Raw genomic sequence first — 18624 nt, 5'->3', positions numbered from 1 at the left:
TTTCAATATTTCAACTTCCAAATTCCGCGGTGACAATTTCTGCTATTGTTCAGAGGTTTAGACCTCCTATTGGCGGCGAGATATTTTGGTGGCGCCCTCCTATGGTTTCTTCTCCTGACGTCATTACCTTGCGAATAGAAACTTCCATGGTGTTTGTAATTAGCATGGTGGAAGCTTGAAATCATTACGCTCTGAAAGCAACACTGCCAACACCGTTAAAATTGAGGTTCTTACATTACTTTTATTTCCTTCGATGAAAAATCCTTTTGCTGGCAGGCAACAGTCATCAATCGACCAATCGTGGCAGGTCGACCGCAGCGACGCTTTCGATCGCTCACGTCGCGAATAGTCGGTGACAGGGTAAGCTTTGAGTGGACGCTCCGCCCCCGGCACAAGCTTGTTACCTTTCACCATAGCCTCCTCTATACTCATAAAGCCTGGCACTTCGGCGACGGAGCCATAGAGTGCCCGGTCGCAGATTTGGAGCGCGAGGATCTGCTAGCACAGAGCATCAAAGAGCCATTTTATCGGGGCACCTGGACGTCAGCGCACAGCTTTTGCAGTGGCGAGAACCCCAAACACATTTGTTCGCTCGGGAGAAGTGTGTTTCGGCTTCTCGCCGCAGCGGGGCGCCAGTCACGTGGCTCTCCCCTTATCCGTTGTCTGTCGCTCTACCTTTTCCATTTCGCCGGCCGCTTCTCGTGGCGGTCTGCCGGGCTTTGTCAGTTTATAGGAGGCTATGCTTTCAGCGAGCTTCGGCTGCGCGTGCGACCAAAGGCAAAAACTCAAGATGGAGGCGGAGTGCGCCCTAAATTCCTAGCCTGTCACCGACCATGTACTTTATTTCACATTATGGTGTACAACAGGAAAGACTACAAGCGTGGGCTCCTTTCTCAAGGCATATCTCGGCGGCACAAGCTCTCGTGCATTAAGGGCAACTGCCAATGGTATGAGGTCGCGCTTTTAGACCACGCTGTTGTACAGCATTACGCTTTAAAGCAGGTGTACATTGGCGTCGAGCCTTTTAGAGCGCAGCTCTTAGGGGCCCGTTCCCGGCTTGAGCGGCGTCGGCGTCGGCGTCGGCGTCGCCGTCGGCGTCGGCGTCGCCGTCGGCGTCGGCGTCGGCGTAACCGCAACCCTCGTAACCCTCGTGAGGGTTACGAGGGTTACGAGGGTTAATCTCATGAGGGTTACCCTCACGAGGATCACGAGGATCACGAGGGTCACGAGGGTTACTTACCCTCGTAACCCTCACGAGGGTTACGAGGGTTAGTTACCCTCAAAAGGGTTACCTTCACGAGGGTTACCCTCACGAGGGTTACTAACCCTCGTAACCCTCGTGAGGGTTACGAGGGTTACTTACCCTCAAAAGGGTTACCTTCACGAGGGTTACCCTCACGAGGGTTACTTACCCTCGTAACCCTCACGAGGGTTACGAGGGTTAGTTACCCTCAAAAGGGTTACCTTCACGAGGGTTACCCTCACGAGGGTCACGAGGGTTATGAGAGTTACCCTCACGAGGGTCACGAAAGTTACCCTCACGAGGGTTACTAGGGTTACCCTCACGAGGGTCACGATGGTTACCCAGGTCACGTGACCCCCCGTTGACGTCATAGCCACTGATGACGTCATCAGTGACGTCACTGGCATTCGCATCGTCATCGTCATCATCACTGACGACGTCATCAGTGACGTCACTGATGACGTCACCGGCATCCGCATCGTCATCATCATCATCACGTGGCCCCAGGTCACGTGACCCCCCCGACGTCACGTGACGCCCCAAGGTCACGTGACTCACACAAGGTCACGTAACTCCCACAAGGTCACGTGACCCCCCGCCCCCCGAGGTCACTTGACCCACCCCCCCAGTACCCTTCCCTCCTCCTCCTCAAGAGCTGCGCTCTAATTCGGCGTTACAGGGAGTTGTAAACGGCTTTCATTTTTTTTCTACCTTCAGTTCTTGTTTCCTCTTATTCTGTTTACTTCATCATTTTCGCAGCAGGCCAGGCTATTGCCATCCCAGATTCTATTGTGTCATTCTCCCCAGCATTGGTCTTTGTTGAGGCTCGCCAACGACCGATTCAGTGGATCGGTATCTCGGTAAGAAAAGAGAAGGTCAGCAATGGCGGCTGTAACCCGGCACGTGTTTAAAGCGTCTATAAGTTTCGGCACGGCGAACTGGATCTACTACAAGTAACAAATATTTTAACTATCGGTTGAAGAAACCTTTCTGCCAGTTACGTCTGTTGAGCTTGATACTATATTTCATCTGTATTTTTCTAAAGATGTAAAAGCAGGACAAGCGTGTTGCTACTTTTTTTTTAAATATAATTTTGAGAGCAAGTTCGTGAAGCTATAGTGCACCTAAAAAGACGAAGGCGAAACTTCAATGCTGAAACTTCCTCTAAATTTGCCCAATAAATAGTTTTCAGTTTGAATAGCGGCGATGAAGGTACAAGGAGGATTGCTCAGTGCGCAAACATGATGATACTGACCTCGATGTTACTTCCCTTTCCGGTAATGAGGGTCGACCCGGAGTTTGTTTCTTGGCCTCGCCAAAATGTTCTGTTTCAGTGTATGCGTTATACTTATACCCATTCAATCAGTGCGGTTAATTCATCGCCATATTTCGAATCGGAATCAGTCAAGCGTTCGAACGCCCATTAAAACATCAAACCTGCCGGAGCACCCATGGCCCAGCTAGCCAGCCAGTGAGACGTCCTTGGTGAAGTCCATAAGTTGATGGATGGAGAAAGAGTTCCCGTTAACAGCAGCTTTCCGGGAGTGAGCGAATTCCGCGTAGCGGAGCCTTCGAGCTTGTCGTCTGGTAAATTCAACTCATCGAAACTGCGCCACCGACTCCGCGGTGACTCTAGGTAACTCGTGTCTAATAGACCGATCTCACCAGCTAGTTTGAGTACGCCACCGCTGCCGACATGCATCGTGGGAGCTTTTGTCTTTCTGCACGCGCGACAACCCTGCTGGAGGTTTGCGCGAGGAGACCACGAGGCAGCATGAGCTGTCGCGTGAACTGGCGTCTGCCTCCTACGAACTACAGTTATGGCGGCGTCACGCATGCGTGGAACGCTTGGTGGGATCGGTCTATTGAGCTGCGCTGCATCTTTCGCCCAGCGGATTCACTCTTGACCACAATATATTTATTAAAAAAAAAAAAAAAAAAAACCTGTGAGGGCTGTCGGTTTTAATGTTTGCGCACAAGCTATTTGACAAGCTTCCCCAAGAGTAGCCAAAACGTTTTCGTGCCGACAACAGCTTACAAGCGCGGGAAACGGCACTCTTTCATGTTTCTTCGATAGCGTCCCATGCATCAGCTGGTGTCAAGTGATGACTGCCGGTGGTGCCACCATAGGTCGGCATTTTAAGCTGTCGTCACTCAAACTCACAATCACTATTTTTTCCTCAATCAGGACTCACGCCCACTCACGATCACGACTTATTCAAAATAGGGTCATCACCCGGACTCACCCTCACGGTTCAACACAAAACCAAAACTCACTCGCCGTCATCATCACGGTCGTCACGCTCACATATCATCACGGTCATCACGCTCACAGGTCATTACGAATCATCAGACTCACAGGCCATCAGACTCACCGGTTATCACACTCTCAGGTCCTCACGGTCCTCACACTCACAGGTAATCACGGTCCTCGCACTCACAGGCCCTCACACTCATAGCTCTTCACGGTCCTCACACTCACAGGTCCTCACGGTCCTCACATTCACACAGGCCCTCACGGTCCTCACACTCACAGGTCATCACGGTCCTCGCACTCACACGTCCTCACACTCACAGCTCCTCACGGTCCTCACGGTCGTCACACTCACACAGGTCCTCACGGTCCTCCCACTCACTGGTCATCACGGTCCTCGCACTCAAAGGTCCTCACACTCACAGATCCTCACGGTCCTCACCGCTCACAGGTCCTCACGGTCTTCACACTCACACAGGTCTTCACGCTCATCTTACCCACAGGTCCTCACACTCACAGGTCATCACGCTTACAGGTTCCTTGCTTTGTTTTTCTTTTGTTCCTCGCAAGCGAGAGTCGTGCGACGGGGAAACTACCCCAAAACAGTGAACTTCTGACCAGCTTATCCAATTCGAAAGAAATGTGTTTATGTTTATGCTCCGCACATTTCTACCAAATTTCGTTCACCCGGATTAATTACGAAAGTAACTAAATGCAAACTGACGAAATTGGGTGTGTTGAACTTTCGCCTGCTGACAAGGGCAGCGGAAAAACGCAAACGCGCCTTTCGACAGGTTACGCAGACAAGGTCGCAGTGATTAGAGCATCGCGTCGCTGTGCATACCTCGCTCATTTGTTCACAAATAAACGATTAATACAAATGTCACCCCCGTTTCTTTTTTTGTGCTACCCACACGTACTTCTACGGAATTTTATGCAGCATATCTATAATAAACATATGCATTGACCAAGTTTTTTTTTTCTCTTTTTATTATTTTTTTTTTTTTGAGGGGGGGGGTAATGTTAGGTAGGGTGACGTACTATCGGGGGAAAATGAAATGCGAACAGAGGAGCGCGTGGCTCGCGATACAGGCTGCGCCGCCTGGAAGTGAGCCTAGGAGCGAGGGTGCGTGGCCTACTCCGACGTGTTCACGCCCCTCCCTCTGCGCTCCCCAAGCTTCAGCAGTGCGCCTCTCAGTGCGCTGAAAGCTATCACCACTATCTTTGCTGGCTCAGCGCTTGCGGTGCAAAGAAGCACGCCGCACTCGCCGAGCAGGCAAAGATAGCGGTGACAGCTTTCAGCGCACTGAGAGGCGCACTGCCGAAGCTGGGGGAGCGCCAATCGAGGGGCATGAACACATCGAAGTAGGCCACGCACCCTCGCCCCTAGGTTCACTTCCAGGCGGCGCAGCCTGTACCGCGGGCCACGCGCTCCTCTGTTCGCATTTCATTTTTCCCCGATAGTACCTCTGGTTTCGGATCTCACCATGATCCCTGTTGGGTGTATTGGGTGAGGGGTTCCGCAGTTCTGTGGTGTCCGTCAGTCGTATGCTATTCTATGACCAGAGACTGTTAGAGGCCGAGTTTTCCTTCTCACTCGAGCTACTTCTGCTTTTGTTGATCGACCGTGCTTGCCGGAGTAGGCTGCGATTTAAGGAATCATCAGCCGGCATTGTTTTTCAGTCGTATGGGCATTTATAAAATACTGTCAGCATTGATTATCTTGATACGTGCAGCCGTCCTTGGATTGGTTTTATTTGGTTTGGTTTGGCATGGGGTTGCTTAATTTGGTTTGGAGTGGATTGGGGGTTTGCGGTCGTCTCCGTGTGTCTCTTTGTCGCGCTCTCGATCACGTAGGGTGCGTCACTTTTCATGTGGCAAGCCGCGTCATTCTTGGCGCGCAGTTCATCGAACAAAGTTTTATAGACAGACCGTTTCATTGACACTGCGATGTTTCATCGGCTGATCGTTTCTTCGACATTCGATGCTCGACAGAGTTTGCTACAATTCGTCGACACGTCTTTTTTTTTTTTTTTTCTCGGCCGTCTAGACGACATTTCTCTTTCTCTCTCTTTCATCGACACGGCGTTGGCTTCGTCTCGCGTTCTTCGCATGTTCGCAGCGCACTACGGTGCTGTCCGCTACGGACAGGGCGCAGGTGGCGCAAGCGCAAATGCTCCTCACTCTTTGTACGCAGTGCGCTGTGCGCTTACGTTGCTGGAGTGGTGTGTGCGGCGTGGCGGCCTTTTGAAAACGTTTGGCCGTACGGGCGCGTGCTCGGCCAGTCTAGGGGCTATTTGTTTACGTAAGGAGCGTGCCCTATGAAGCTGAGGCTTGGCGCTCAGTAGCCAGACGGCCGGACGTAATTGTTGCTTTCTGTCGTGCTTTTGGTTGCGTGCACACTCGAAGCTCGCGAGATGCATAATCGTTCCAAACTTTTTCTAAAGGGGCGTGTCTCGACGCAGTGTTAACCTCATATACCGCTCTTTTTTTTCTTTTTTTTTTTTGTAGAATCATGAGAGGCTTATTTTGTGCCCAGTAATGCACGCGAAATACCAAAACTAATGTTTTGCATTCTCGTCTTGCAAGTGTTCCGAAAAAGGCAGTGACGTAGAGGTTAACCTGTCGGTTTCGGTAGTCTTTAAGAGTCGATGAACGAGGTATTTACAGTGTTGTAGCTTGTAGAGTCGGAGCTGGCGGAGGTCTATCGTCTACGTCGTCTTCTTTGCCATTGGGCAGCTGGCTGATTCTACGTGCTCGAGCTCTCGCTGGAAGCGTAATCCTATTTATATAGTACTCAACAGTGCTGATCCGTGTGTACTGTAGTGAACATTTCAGGCAGACATATCAATAGTTCCTTGTTATCAACCAGGAAAACGCAGTATCTGTAAACGCCTCCCGACAAAAAATGAAAACCAGAGCTCGCCGTTCGCTTTGACCAATGGCGACACTCTCACGGCTACCACATTGACAATAGTGGTAGCCGTGAAACGCGAACTTAATCGCGCCGCCGCTTCGCGGCGACGCGACAGACCTGTGTGAGTCATATGAATCTGAAAGAGACACAACTACCAGCTACATTGCGCGCATCGCTGTTTCCCATGAGCTATGATCTGCCATCGCCCTACATTTCCAGTAAAGTGGAGATATGGGCCAGTTGGTTCATTGCAAGCAAAAAAGCGCCGAAAAAATACAGGGACACAGACGAAGTAAAACAGGACAAAACGTCCTGTTTCCCTTCGTCTGTATCCCTGTATTTTTTCGGCGCTTTTTTGCCTACATTTCCTCTTCAACTTTTCCCTCGCATACGTTGATTGATTGGCACCCTTCCGCATATTTGCGGCCTACTATTTTTAACAAACCCCACTCATATCTTTCTTTCCCCCTTCCCCGTTGCCTATGCGAGTCTTTCCCCTTCCTGGAGGATAACAATCTGCATAGGCATTAAACCCCTTTTCCCGTTTTATGCAACAGCCCCCCCCCCCCCTCGCCCCCCTTTCACCAACCGTCTGGAGCGTGCGTGACGCAGCCATAGTTGTACTTTACAGGAGGCAGCGGTAGTGCACGAGACGGCTCGTGATCGACACTCGCAAGCCTACAGCGGCGTTGACCCTCGTGCGGAAAGACTACACTTCCCGCATTGCATTGCGCCGGAGGAGGCGTAGCGAAACTGGCGGTGGGTCGGTCTATTACCTCAAGCCCGATTCACACATCTGCGTTCCAAGCGACAGAAACAACACGAACGACATGACACAGGGACGATTCTGTTCGCATTACAGAACGTGACCCTTACAAAAATGATCAATGAGTTTCAATTGACTTTCTATTGTGTTCCTATAGAGTCAATTGAAACTCGACATAAACTCAATGTCTAATGAGTTTGACCATTAGAAACTCAATTTTGATTCTATTGAATTTACTCATTAGGAATGCAATTGAGACTGATCATAAGAAACTCAATATCGATTCTATTGACTTTACTCACTAGGAATGCAATTGAGCTTGATCATTAGAAACTCAATAACAATTCTATTGAATTTACTCAATAGGAATGCGATTGAGTTTGGTCATAAGAAACTCAATTTCGATTCTATTGAATTAACTTAATAGGAATGCAATTGAGACTGATCATAAGAAACTCAATGTCGATTCTATTGACTTTACTCATTAGGAATGCAATTGAGTTTGATCATTAGAAACTCAATATCAATTCCATTGAATTTACTCAATAGAAATGCGATTGAGTATGGTCATAAGAAACTCAATTTAGATTCTATTGACTTTACTCACTAGGAATGCAATTGAGTTTGATCATTAGAAACTCCATATAAATTCTATTGAATTTACTCATTAGGAATGCAATTGAGTTTGGTCATAAGAAACTCAATTTCGATTCTATTGAATTTACTCAATAGGAATGCGATTGAGTTTGGTCGTTTGTGGATTACTGCACCGAACGATTATTGCTTGTACCAATGGTTTTCTATTATTCTATTAAGGGATAGAGTCCAATGACGTCGAAACACTGTTTATCATTTATGAGACTTCCAAGGAGGAAATAGCAAACTGGGAACCTTAATAAATGCTGGGGTGGTCACCGGCCAAATGAATACCTTTCTTATGTAGGGTATATAAGGCGGTGGGGTAGTCAAGGGGAGTACGAATAGTGGGTTGTGAGTGCTTAGTTATGATGTTTGTGTTCGTTTCCTCCGTGTGCTTTGTTTCCTTCATGTTACGTGCTTTAAGGAATTATACAAAAAGGTCTCAACCAGTTGCAATTTTTTTTAAACGCAGTTGTAATAAATTCTATTGAGACACGTTGCAAAAAGTCAATTGAAACTCAATTGCAATATTTTTATTGAAACTCAATAGCAAAAGTTCTATTGAAACACTATTGCCAAAATTCAATTGAAATGCAATTGCTAAAAATTCAATTAAGACTCAGTGGCCAATAGTCTGGGACGGATCAATAGCGACTCAATAGAAAAAGTCAATTAAGTTTCAATTGAGACTGAATGCGGTCTATTGAGTGAGTCCTTTACAATTTCAATTGAAACTCAGTTCATTTTTTTGTAAGGGCGACAGAGATGGCGAAGAGCAGCTTTATCAAGCAATCATGTGTCAGGGTTGTCCCGGTGTCATATAGTTCGTGTCGTTTTGCTCGGAACGCAGATGTGTGAACCGGCCTTTACAAACCTACTCTGATGTTACTCTTGAACGTCACGGAAAATAGGTCTTCCCGCCTTTTCGAGGCGTCGCCACGGGTACGAATACTAGCGGGGTCTATTTAAGTGATTTGTTCGGCACACAAGCGTCAGTGCAGATTATGACTAGGGATGCCGCGAACTTCATTCGAACCGAAGGTTCGATGATCGAATCAAGCGGTCGAAAGGTTCGAAAGATATCGAATTTTTGAACTTTCTATATCGAGAAATTCGACGGAAGTCGAATTTTCGAACTTGTTAGACTAAGAAGTTCGACGCTTTTAGAAATTTCGAACTTTACACGTTCGGAAACCGAATGTTTTTCGAATCTTCGAATTTATTACGCTAAAAATTTCGATCCTTTTCGAACTTATTACGCTGCGAAATTTGATGCTTGTCGAACTTTTGAACTTGATAGACTAAAAAATTGATAATTTTTGAACTTTCGAATTTTTTCCACGAAAATGTTTGAAGCTTTTCGAACTTTCGAACTCCCTGCGTTAAGAAATTCGATCATTTTCAAAATTTCAAAGTTATTTATCTAAAGAATTAAAAAATGTTCAAACTTTCGAGTCCTGAAAAGTCAAAAGTTTGAAGAACTTCGAACTTTTAGGGTAAAAGTTCCAAGTTCGTCGAACTTCGAAAGACCGGTGGGCGGTTTCATTTAGATTCAAGCCGTGATGTTCATTCGTAATTTTTTTTGTCGAATTTCGACATGAGGTGCAGCATTCCTTGCGAAAGACAATGCCGTTTATTTCAATGTTCTGGCATGCTTAGTTTTAATGAAATAAATTCCCGAAGGAGCAAGCAAGGACGACGGGTTTTTGGCAATTGTCGTTCGTGCCATATTTGAAGCGCGCTATAGCCGAAGCTATGTATGGTAGAGATGTTAAACGTTTTAAGACTTATCTATGTATAGCCTAGGTAAGCGTCGTCTTAAGTTATGAATATTGCTATTCAAGATGAGTTTCGAAGAAATGTCCAAACATGTATCTACCGGCAATTATGCCCTAAACTTGATAATTTTTTTTCGTCTAAATTGTTTGAGGTATGGCATTAAAATTAACACCACAGACAGTACATATTATTGCCATCTTCAGAATACAAAATGATGTATTTATTGTTTTTTTCACGTTGAGGAATAAATTAACTCATGGGGGAAGATTTCTAATATGCAAAAGTTCAGCACGTCATTAAAAAAAAAAATCATTTTTAGTTTCTTTTTTTCTTTTGTCGTTTTACGTTTTTGGAATGTGCTTCTTTTAGCCTGTACACATTTTGGTAGGAGAAACTTGTTTCGTAGTTCTGGGCCTCTCAATCTGCAAGAATACAAAACTTCCGACGGATTCTTGATAGTTTCTTTTTTCTCGCCAGCTTTTTATTTCCACATTTATTGTTGTGTTTCATTTTTTTATTATTATTGGCACAGTTGTTTAGGTTGTAAAGACATAGCTTTGAACTCTCGAACCACTAAGAATGTGACGAGTAGTGCCTTCTGGGCCCGTTCGCTCGAAGCGTAACCGCGGCTAAAGTTAGCCGTAGTACCTAGGAGTGGGATTTTGAAACACAAAAGCAGACAGCGTCCATATAGACCTTTTTCTAAATTTCCCAAGCACTGATGTGCATGCTACGAGCGTAGTTACACACGTTGCACGTGCTGGCGTTTGCAGTAGTAATTGTTCTAAAGCAAAAAGTCTAAGACAAATTTTTCCTTGCACGCGCGTTCGTCAAAGCATTATTATGATTATTTACTTCGAATCTTTTATAAGAGGAAGGCCAGCGCGCACGAACCGTAGAATTACATTACCAGCGTTCTGCTCGATGCTTGGGTAACTTAGAAAAAGATCTATTGGGACGCTCTCTGCTTTTGTGTGCTATCAAGACCCGGCCGATTTAGTCAAGGCACTCCGCTTTCCAAAGACGTTGCCATGCCGACAATTATCGCGTTCATCTAGGCTTAGGAATGGCCAGAATCGAAAGGCTATCTAAAAAATGCGGCAAGGTCATTGCTCATTCTTTGCAATTTAAGTGAGGTAAGGCAAAGCGAAAGCCTCCTGCACCATTCGTTGCTGACTAACGCGCCCGATATTGCAGCTACAACGACATATTAGTTCCAAAGCGAGCGGCGCTCACTTCCTGGGGCACCGCCATGTTTCCCCGCATCCCAACCGAGCCCCCCCCCCCCCCCCAGTCACGTGATTTTAAAATCTCTCTCCTAGGTGCTGCGGTTAACTTTATCCGCGGTTAGCGCTTCAAGCAAACGGGCCCAGACAACGAGTTTCTAAAAACGACCATCTACGCGATCTTCTATGCTGTGGAGAGCGACAGTAACTATACATATGCATAAATAATTTCAAATTAAAATTAGCTCGACCACACCGTCTTTCCCCGTATTGTTTTCTTTAAAAGTCTGAACCCCCCCCCCCCCCCTTTTTTTTTTGTCCCCAGTTTTCCTCTTCCGACGCCACTGGTATGGTAGAACGCTCCTCGACCTCGAGTTTGTTTCAGCTTCTGTGCTTTTTGCTCGGCGTTTCTTCCGTCCCGGAAAATAAACATCTAGAGCAATTACAAACTAAAAAATGAAAGCCGTTTACAACTCCCTGTAACGCCGAATTAGAGCGCAGCTCTTGAGGAGGAGGAGGGAAGGGTACTGGGGGGTGGGTCAAGTGACCTCGGGGGGCGGGGGGTCACGTGACCTTGGGGGTCACGTGACCTTGTGGGAGTCACGTGACCTTGGGGCGTCACGTGACGTCGGGGGGTCACGTGACCTGGGGCCACGTGACGATACCGATGACGTCATCAGTAGCGTCACTGATGACGCCATCAGTGATGATGATGACGATGCGGATGCCGGTGACGTCATCAGTGACGTCACTAATGACGTCATCAGTGATGATGACGATGACGATGCGGATGCCGGTGACGTCATCAGTGACGTCACTGACGACGTCATCAGTGCCTATGACGTCAACGGGGGGTCACGTGACCTCGGGGGGTATCCCCAGGTCACGTGACCCCAGGGGGGGTCACGACCTGGGTAACCATCGTGACCCTCGTGAGGGTAACCCTAGTAACCCTTGTGAGGGCAACTCTCGTGACCCTCGTGAGGGTAACTCTCGTGACCCTCGTAAGGGTAACTCTCATAACCCTCGTGACCCTCGTGAGGGTAACTAACCCTCGTAACCCTCGTGAGGGTTACGAGGGTGAGTAACCCTCGTGAGGGTAACTCTCATAACCCTCGTGACCCTCGTGAGGGTAACCCTCGTGAAGGTTACCCTCACGAGGGTTACTAACCCTCGTAACCCTCAAAAGGGTTACCTTCACGAGGGTTACCCTCACGAGGGTTACTAACCCTCGTAACCCTCGTGAGGGTTACAAGGGTAAGTAACCCTCGTGAGGGTAACCCTCGTGAAGGTAACCCTTTTGAGGGTAACTAACCCTCGTAACCCTCGTGAGGGTTACGAGGGTAAGTAACCCTCGTGGCCCTCGTGATCCTCGTGAGGGTAACCCTCATGAGATTAACCCTCGTAACCCTCGTAACCCTCACGAGGGTTACGAGGGTTGCGGTTACGCCGACGCCGACGGCGACGCCGCTCAAGCCGGGAACGGGCCCCTAAGAGCTGCGCTCTAAAATTGTCAAGGTTCAGGCGAGCTGGTGTATGTTAATCCTGATGCAAACTCCTGAGACTGGGAATGAAATTTGAAAGAAAAAGTGTACGAAGACAGAAAAAAGGGGACAGGACAACGTCTCAAACTCGACGTTGTCCTCAGCTGAGTTTGAGACATTCTCCTGTCCCCTTTTTTCTGTCTTCGTACACCTTTTCTTTCAAATTTCATTCCCAGTCTCAGGATTTTGCATCATGTACAGACTAAAATTACTCTATGCCAGTGTCGCTCGGGCGGCGTTCGATCGGATTACTAGATCGCTTCAAGGTTTTTCTGAGCCTCAATCACTTGCCTTCCCCTGGCCGTTTCATACTGGATAAGTATCGACTGTATCGTTAAGCATTGCGTTCATGTGATCACTACTGCGTGATGCACGTTAACTACCCCACCCCCCTCCCCTCCCCCCGGGCTGGCGGTCACAATCACTGTTCTATGGTCACACGTCACTCTGCACTGGCAAGTATTCCAGTACATCCGGGACACTCGTCGTCTCATTTAATTGCCTGACCAACTTCGCGCTGTCTAAATATCACACCCGTGCTTTTCTAAGTCTGATTTCGTGAAAACCTCTGAGGCGTGAAAACGTTATTTGAAACTGAAACTGCGAGGAACGTGAAAACCCGACTTCGAACTTTGCGCACTTGGACTTTAAAGAAATTCGAAACCTTCTAAGTTTTTTTCTAGTTTAACCCTAAAAGAAAATTGAAACCTTCAAACTTTTCGAACTTCGTGTCGAAATAAATTCGAATCTTCAAATTTATCAAACTTTATGTCTATAAAAATTTGAAACGTTCAAATTTTTCGAAATTCAGATTCAAAGAAATTCGAAATATTCGGATTTTTCGAACTTCAGATTCAAAGATGTTCGAAGTTTTCTAACTTCAGATCCTAAGAAGTTTTAAATTTTCGAATCTCTTGAATTTCAAGTTAGGAAAGTTGGAAATCTTCAAATTTCTCGAAGCTCAAGTAAAAAAAAATATTCTAGATAATGGATTCCCAATTTTTAGAAACCGTGAAAGCTTCGATCTTTTTGCTTTCGAAACTCCACGGTGTTTGAAAGTTGCGAACTTTTTTAATTCGAACCTCCTTACTGTCGAAAATATCAAAATATTTAGAATTCGAACCTCAATTCGGTTCCAAAATATCGAAACCTTTCGAAATCGAACCTAGGGTGGTTCGCGGCATCCCTAGTTATGACTTTGTCAACATTGCCTCAAGCCTATTTCAATTGTAAAATCAAATATTGAAGGTGCACGTGTCTTCATGGTCCTTTTAAGTTTGCGAGCTTGCACGACATGAAGTGTCACAGCTTTGCGACCACAACACCTTACGCGGGCACAATGTACGCCCATATCAAAATTGAACTGGGCGCTGTTTTTAAACACAATATTTAACATTATTTCGCGCATTTAGTTCCCGGAAATTAGCAGCACATTCGGAAAGTTGAAGTTGAGTGGCATTTTTTTTTTTCGGGTCCATATCATATGAGCGAATGACGTTTTAGCGAACGGCGACATTTGAGCGAATCTACGTTTTAGAGAATAACGGGGGCGCGCGTTAACCCATCCGCCGCGCTGCGCTTTACGCCGCTTCGCGGCGACAGTCTGCGGCGGCCCATTACAAAAATATGAACCCATTTGGCCCACCCGAAGACGCCGCTTCGCGGTGTCCGACTATTCGCTAAAGTGTCATTCGGTGAAACGTGGGCGTTCGCTAAAACGTCATTCGATCAAGTGAGTGCCTCCCTTTTTTTTCATAACTTGCAGAAATTATGACAAACAGTTCTTCCAGTCATTTAGTTGCACATTCACAAGACATTATAATTTATGTTACATAGTAATCAAACCCGCGTTGCCCGCGTCGTTTCTGTAACCATCGGTTCGAGACAGGTTTTCTGTTGCTCGGCTAACAAGTATTCAATCAACGCAGTAGCGTACTTCAAGTCTTCAACGACCCGCTGATCAATCTTGCCCAGTGCTACACCATTGTAAAATTTCATTGCGGGTTTGAATCACCGCGATATGTGTCATAGGCCTTCAAGCGATAAGAAGTGTTTTAGAATTTAATTGTAAAAACTCGATTCCCAAATCTATTATTTTTGTTTTAGAAGAAATTATTACCACCCTCTGAGTACCCATACATTCAACCATAATAACGTAAAAACGCAGCATGAATAAACAACGGCCAAGGGGAGCACAGCGTCATGCATGAAGCCCGAGAAGCCCGGGCAATTGGCGCCTCGCAGTCGCGCCCAGCCGGAGCGCCGGCAACCCGGCCGTGGCCGTGGGGCAGGCGCCGCGACGTTGCGGCGCCGCGCGCCGCCGTCCTCTACTTCTCAGTGTAAGCAGGCACACGGAGAATTCTACGCATCCTGTGGAGCCAGTAAATTCATTGGAGTGAGACACGTGGTTAGGCTAGGGCGACCCGGGTCGCGCGGGGACTGCGGGCGGGCGCATTTAGAAACCGCGTGTGAACGTTGCATTTCGGATCGGCGTGAGCGTTTTAGGAACCGTTTTTCGTAAGAGCAAGTCTCAACTTCATGTCTCTATGGCCTCACCGGGTTCCTGTGACATTTCGCATACTCCTAGGATTTCGCCCCAAAATAAACGTCGCTACTGCTGCGTGAAAGACTGCCACAGTCGTGAAGGTGACTCAAGCGTCCAACTTTACCGCTTCCCTTCAAGATTTTGGGAAGCGACACGGCGACAGAAGTGGATTACTGCAGTGCGAGGCATCAAGTAAGTGAATTTTACATTAATTGTTGAAGTGAACGAAAATATATGTGCAGGTGTGGAAAGTGGTCTGACAAACTCGTTTTGCAGACTACTCGGCAAAATAATATATTTGTACAAGTTGTTTTACGGGTCTCTGAGACAGCCACATAGAGAAATACGGTGGGAAAAATCGGGCCGATTGTTGGGGAGGGGGGGCTTCGCTGAGACATCGAGGTATCAGGCGACCAGGTCTTCAAGCGAGATGCCCGTCGCCCCGTTCCGGTACTCATAGTTGTAGGCGTGCATTTGGTTGCGACCGCGAGAGCCGTTCGGCATGCGCGGTGGCAACCAAAACCTTCCAAACCTGCGAGCTTTCAAATAGTAGATTTTCGTGGAGAGCAAGTTTTGTTTGTTTCGGCTACCAAATTTAATCCTGAGTCTGGTAACGAATGTGACGGCGTGCAAAAAATAGGATGCAAAAGGTTTTCTTTAGAAAAAGCCCATGCGAAACGTAAATATCCTTCTCGCACGTGCACTTCGTTGCCTGTCGCCTTTTTACACCAGGCTTGTGTACTGTTCTCTAGCATGCAGAGTTCGGTTTTAATTGCCCACATTTTATTCTAGTGTCGTGGGGGCGTCGGGAGAAGAAGAGGACGGTTGAGCGAGGCGCGAGCGGGGGCCTGCCGGCGAGAAAAGAGGAAGAGCGTGCTGCACGAGGCTGGGGCCGGGCAGGAACGATTGAGCTGTTCTGGCTGGTCCGGCCCATGTCGATCCCCGGAGCATTCCACCAGCGAGGTTTGGATCAGGACTGGCGGAAATGGCGAGCCCTGGCCATACCGTCCTAGGCCATGACGATCCAGGAGGGGTTCCCCAGCGAGACTCTGACTGTGATAGCCCGGAACAGCTAGCCTACGCAGCGCTGGCGTGGGAAGGACGATCCGCAGGCCTGGACACGGACTCCGACTGCGAGCTATGAACGACGGGAAACAACTAGGGTCGGCGGGTCCGGACTGCCGGGTCTCGAAGACGGGCAACCGGGAAGTACAGTAAACCCATTCGCTGCTTCTCGTTGTGTTGTGTCTCTTCCTGGGAGACGAGCGAAGACAGACCGATCGGGCGGCGATTATTATAGAGCGACCCCACAAGTGGTGAAGACAACTCAAACTGGTGTTCAAATAACAACTCTAGAATTTGATCTAAACACTTCGACCTATCAAGGCTTCGATGGCCTTATAAACCCGCATAAAATAAACAGGGACATGGCGCGCACGTGCACACGGGAACTGCTGAAATTGGGGTCGCTGCCGCTCGCTACGGCCTGACGGCAGACCGGCCGCCCCATTAACAGAGACACCTCCGCTTGTAGAGCTGAATGCAGCACTTTCGTGGCTCCGCCTGGCCATTGCCAGCTGGCTATCATGCACTTGCGCTATCTTGCCCGAACGACACATAAAAGCATGATATCGCACAATGTAAAAGATCTCACTCGAAGTTTCGATCGATCATGACACCGCCTTTGTTGCACTTTTTGAGTGATGACTCATTTGCGAAAGGTACGGTGAAGTGCGCGGAAAGATAAAATTGTTTGTTCGACTGGGTGCTGATGAGGATCATGCGAATCACTTAATTTTGTCGCAGCCGTGCGAACGTTATAGTTGACGTAATCATAAAATTCTATGCCCACCGGCACCAACTTGGCAATGGGAGCCGAAATCCACATGAGCCTTTCTATGCCACAGAGAGAGGAGCGCTAACCGTTTGGAGCGCTTCCCCAACTCCGACGTTACCGGGCCGCCTCGAGGCGCCATCAGTCTCGCCGTCTGCCGGTAAGCGAAGATCGAGCGCCGAGGAGAAACGAAAGCGACCCCCCTCCCCCTCTCCCATATTCCCTCTGCCCTTCAAAGCTGGTTGAGACATTGCAGAGGGCGCTGGCAAAGAGGAGCCTGCAAGAACAAGCACCCCCCGCCCCCCTCCCCCCCACCCCTTCTTCCTCCACCCTCCACAGGACCCAGCGCGCTTACATGGCGGAGGAGCAGGCGAACGACACCCAAACCAACCTTGAGCCCCACACAGTAGTTGCGAAGCGGGAGTCTCCTCGCACACTAAGATGGCCTGGGAGCTTACTCGTCATCAGGTAGACTAATTCAATCACCGGACTCATATCTACCCTAACCGCTCATTCACACTGGAAACGGATACGCGTTCGCAAAGCGCTTGGGAACGCGGTGGTATAAAGATCCAGTACAATTGCACGCGCACTCGATGGCATCAAGTGCGCGTGCAATTGTACTGGATCTTTATACAGCCGCGTTCGCAACCGGTTTGCGAACGCGGATCCGCTTCCAGTGTGAATGAGCGGTAAGACTCACAACTTGATCCAGGCTCATGCTCATGAGCCTTAAAACTCACAATCACACTCAAGAGATCTCAAAACTCACGCTCATGAGTGCTTCACTTAGAGCTCAAGCTCACACTCACACTTATGAGTACTCAGAACTCACGCTGACACTCACGCTCATCGGTTTTCAGAACTCACACTCAAACTCATGAGTTTTTAGGACTCAAACTCACATTCAATGGTTTTCAGAACTCACGATCACACTCACGATCAAACTCACGCTCACGTGTTCGCAGGACTCGCACTCACACTCACACTCATGAGTTCTCAGTACTCACGATCACACTCGCGATCAGACTCACGCTTGTGAGTTCTCGGGAATCACACTCACACTCACACTCATGAGTTCACATAACTCATGATCACACTCGCACTCACACTCATGAATTCACATAACTCACGATCACACTCACACTCGCACTCACAATTTTTCGAGACTCGCGGCCTCACTCACGATCACCTCAAATCTGACGGTGAGCGTGAGTGATCGTGAGTGATCGCACTCATGAGTGAGAATGCCGAGGTATGGGTGCCACTTGACCCCAGCAACAGAAACCTCGATCGGCGATCCAGCCTACATACAATAGAGATCAGTAGCTGCGTTTGATTTACCTGCACCTTCTGCACCGCTGTAGAAAAGTGTAGGGCGGTGTACTTCCGGTCGTATCTCTATACACATACCGGAAGTAGACTGGCCTACACATTTCTGCACCGGTGTAGGAGGTGCAGGTAAATTGAGCGCAGCTAGTGTCTCCGCCTCTCGCCGTAAAAAACATACCTCCGGCAAGGAAAAAGTTAATCGAAATTTGAAGGTTCATCTTTCGAAGGGCGAAAGGAGCAGAAAAAATTTCCACGATGTTGCTTCCAAACGAACTGCGCCTCTAATCCTTTCAGGAAAAACAGAAAGGCGAGTCAATCTAAAATACGAAGGCGAGTCAAAATATAGATTCACACTAAATCCTCCATTCTGAGGTATTACCCAACGAAACAGCGCGAAGACCGGAACAGTGAAAACATATTAGGAATCAAGAAAGATCGACTGACCTGTCTCTATCCTGATGATGAGAACAATGACAATGCATGGTTCATGCTGCGGGCTCATGCTTGATGCCGTGCTTTGAGGTGATTCTGTTTCCGTTTCTGCT

General features: G+C 47.9%; 1 protein-coding gene across 1 annotated transcript in view; it reads right to left on the bottom strand.

Annotated features, from left to right (window-relative positions):
- The window catches only part of LOC8041959 (multidrug resistance-associated protein 1), a 122663-nt gene that overhangs the window by 24504 nt on the left and 79535 nt on the right, over positions 1 to 18624 (bottom strand). The gene's annotated exons all lie outside the window — the stretch shown is intronic.

This window comes from Ixodes scapularis, unplaced genomic scaffold, assembly GCF_016920785.2.
Source record: "Ixodes scapularis isolate PalLabHiFi unplaced genomic scaffold, ASM1692078v2 PGA_scaffold13__105_contigs__length_92229423, whole genome shotgun sequence".
NCBI lineage: Eukaryota > Metazoa > Arthropoda > Arachnida > Ixodida > Ixodidae > Ixodes > Ixodes scapularis.
Note: the sequence above shows the minus strand (reverse complement) of the source record. Positions and strands in the feature narration are given on the sequence as shown.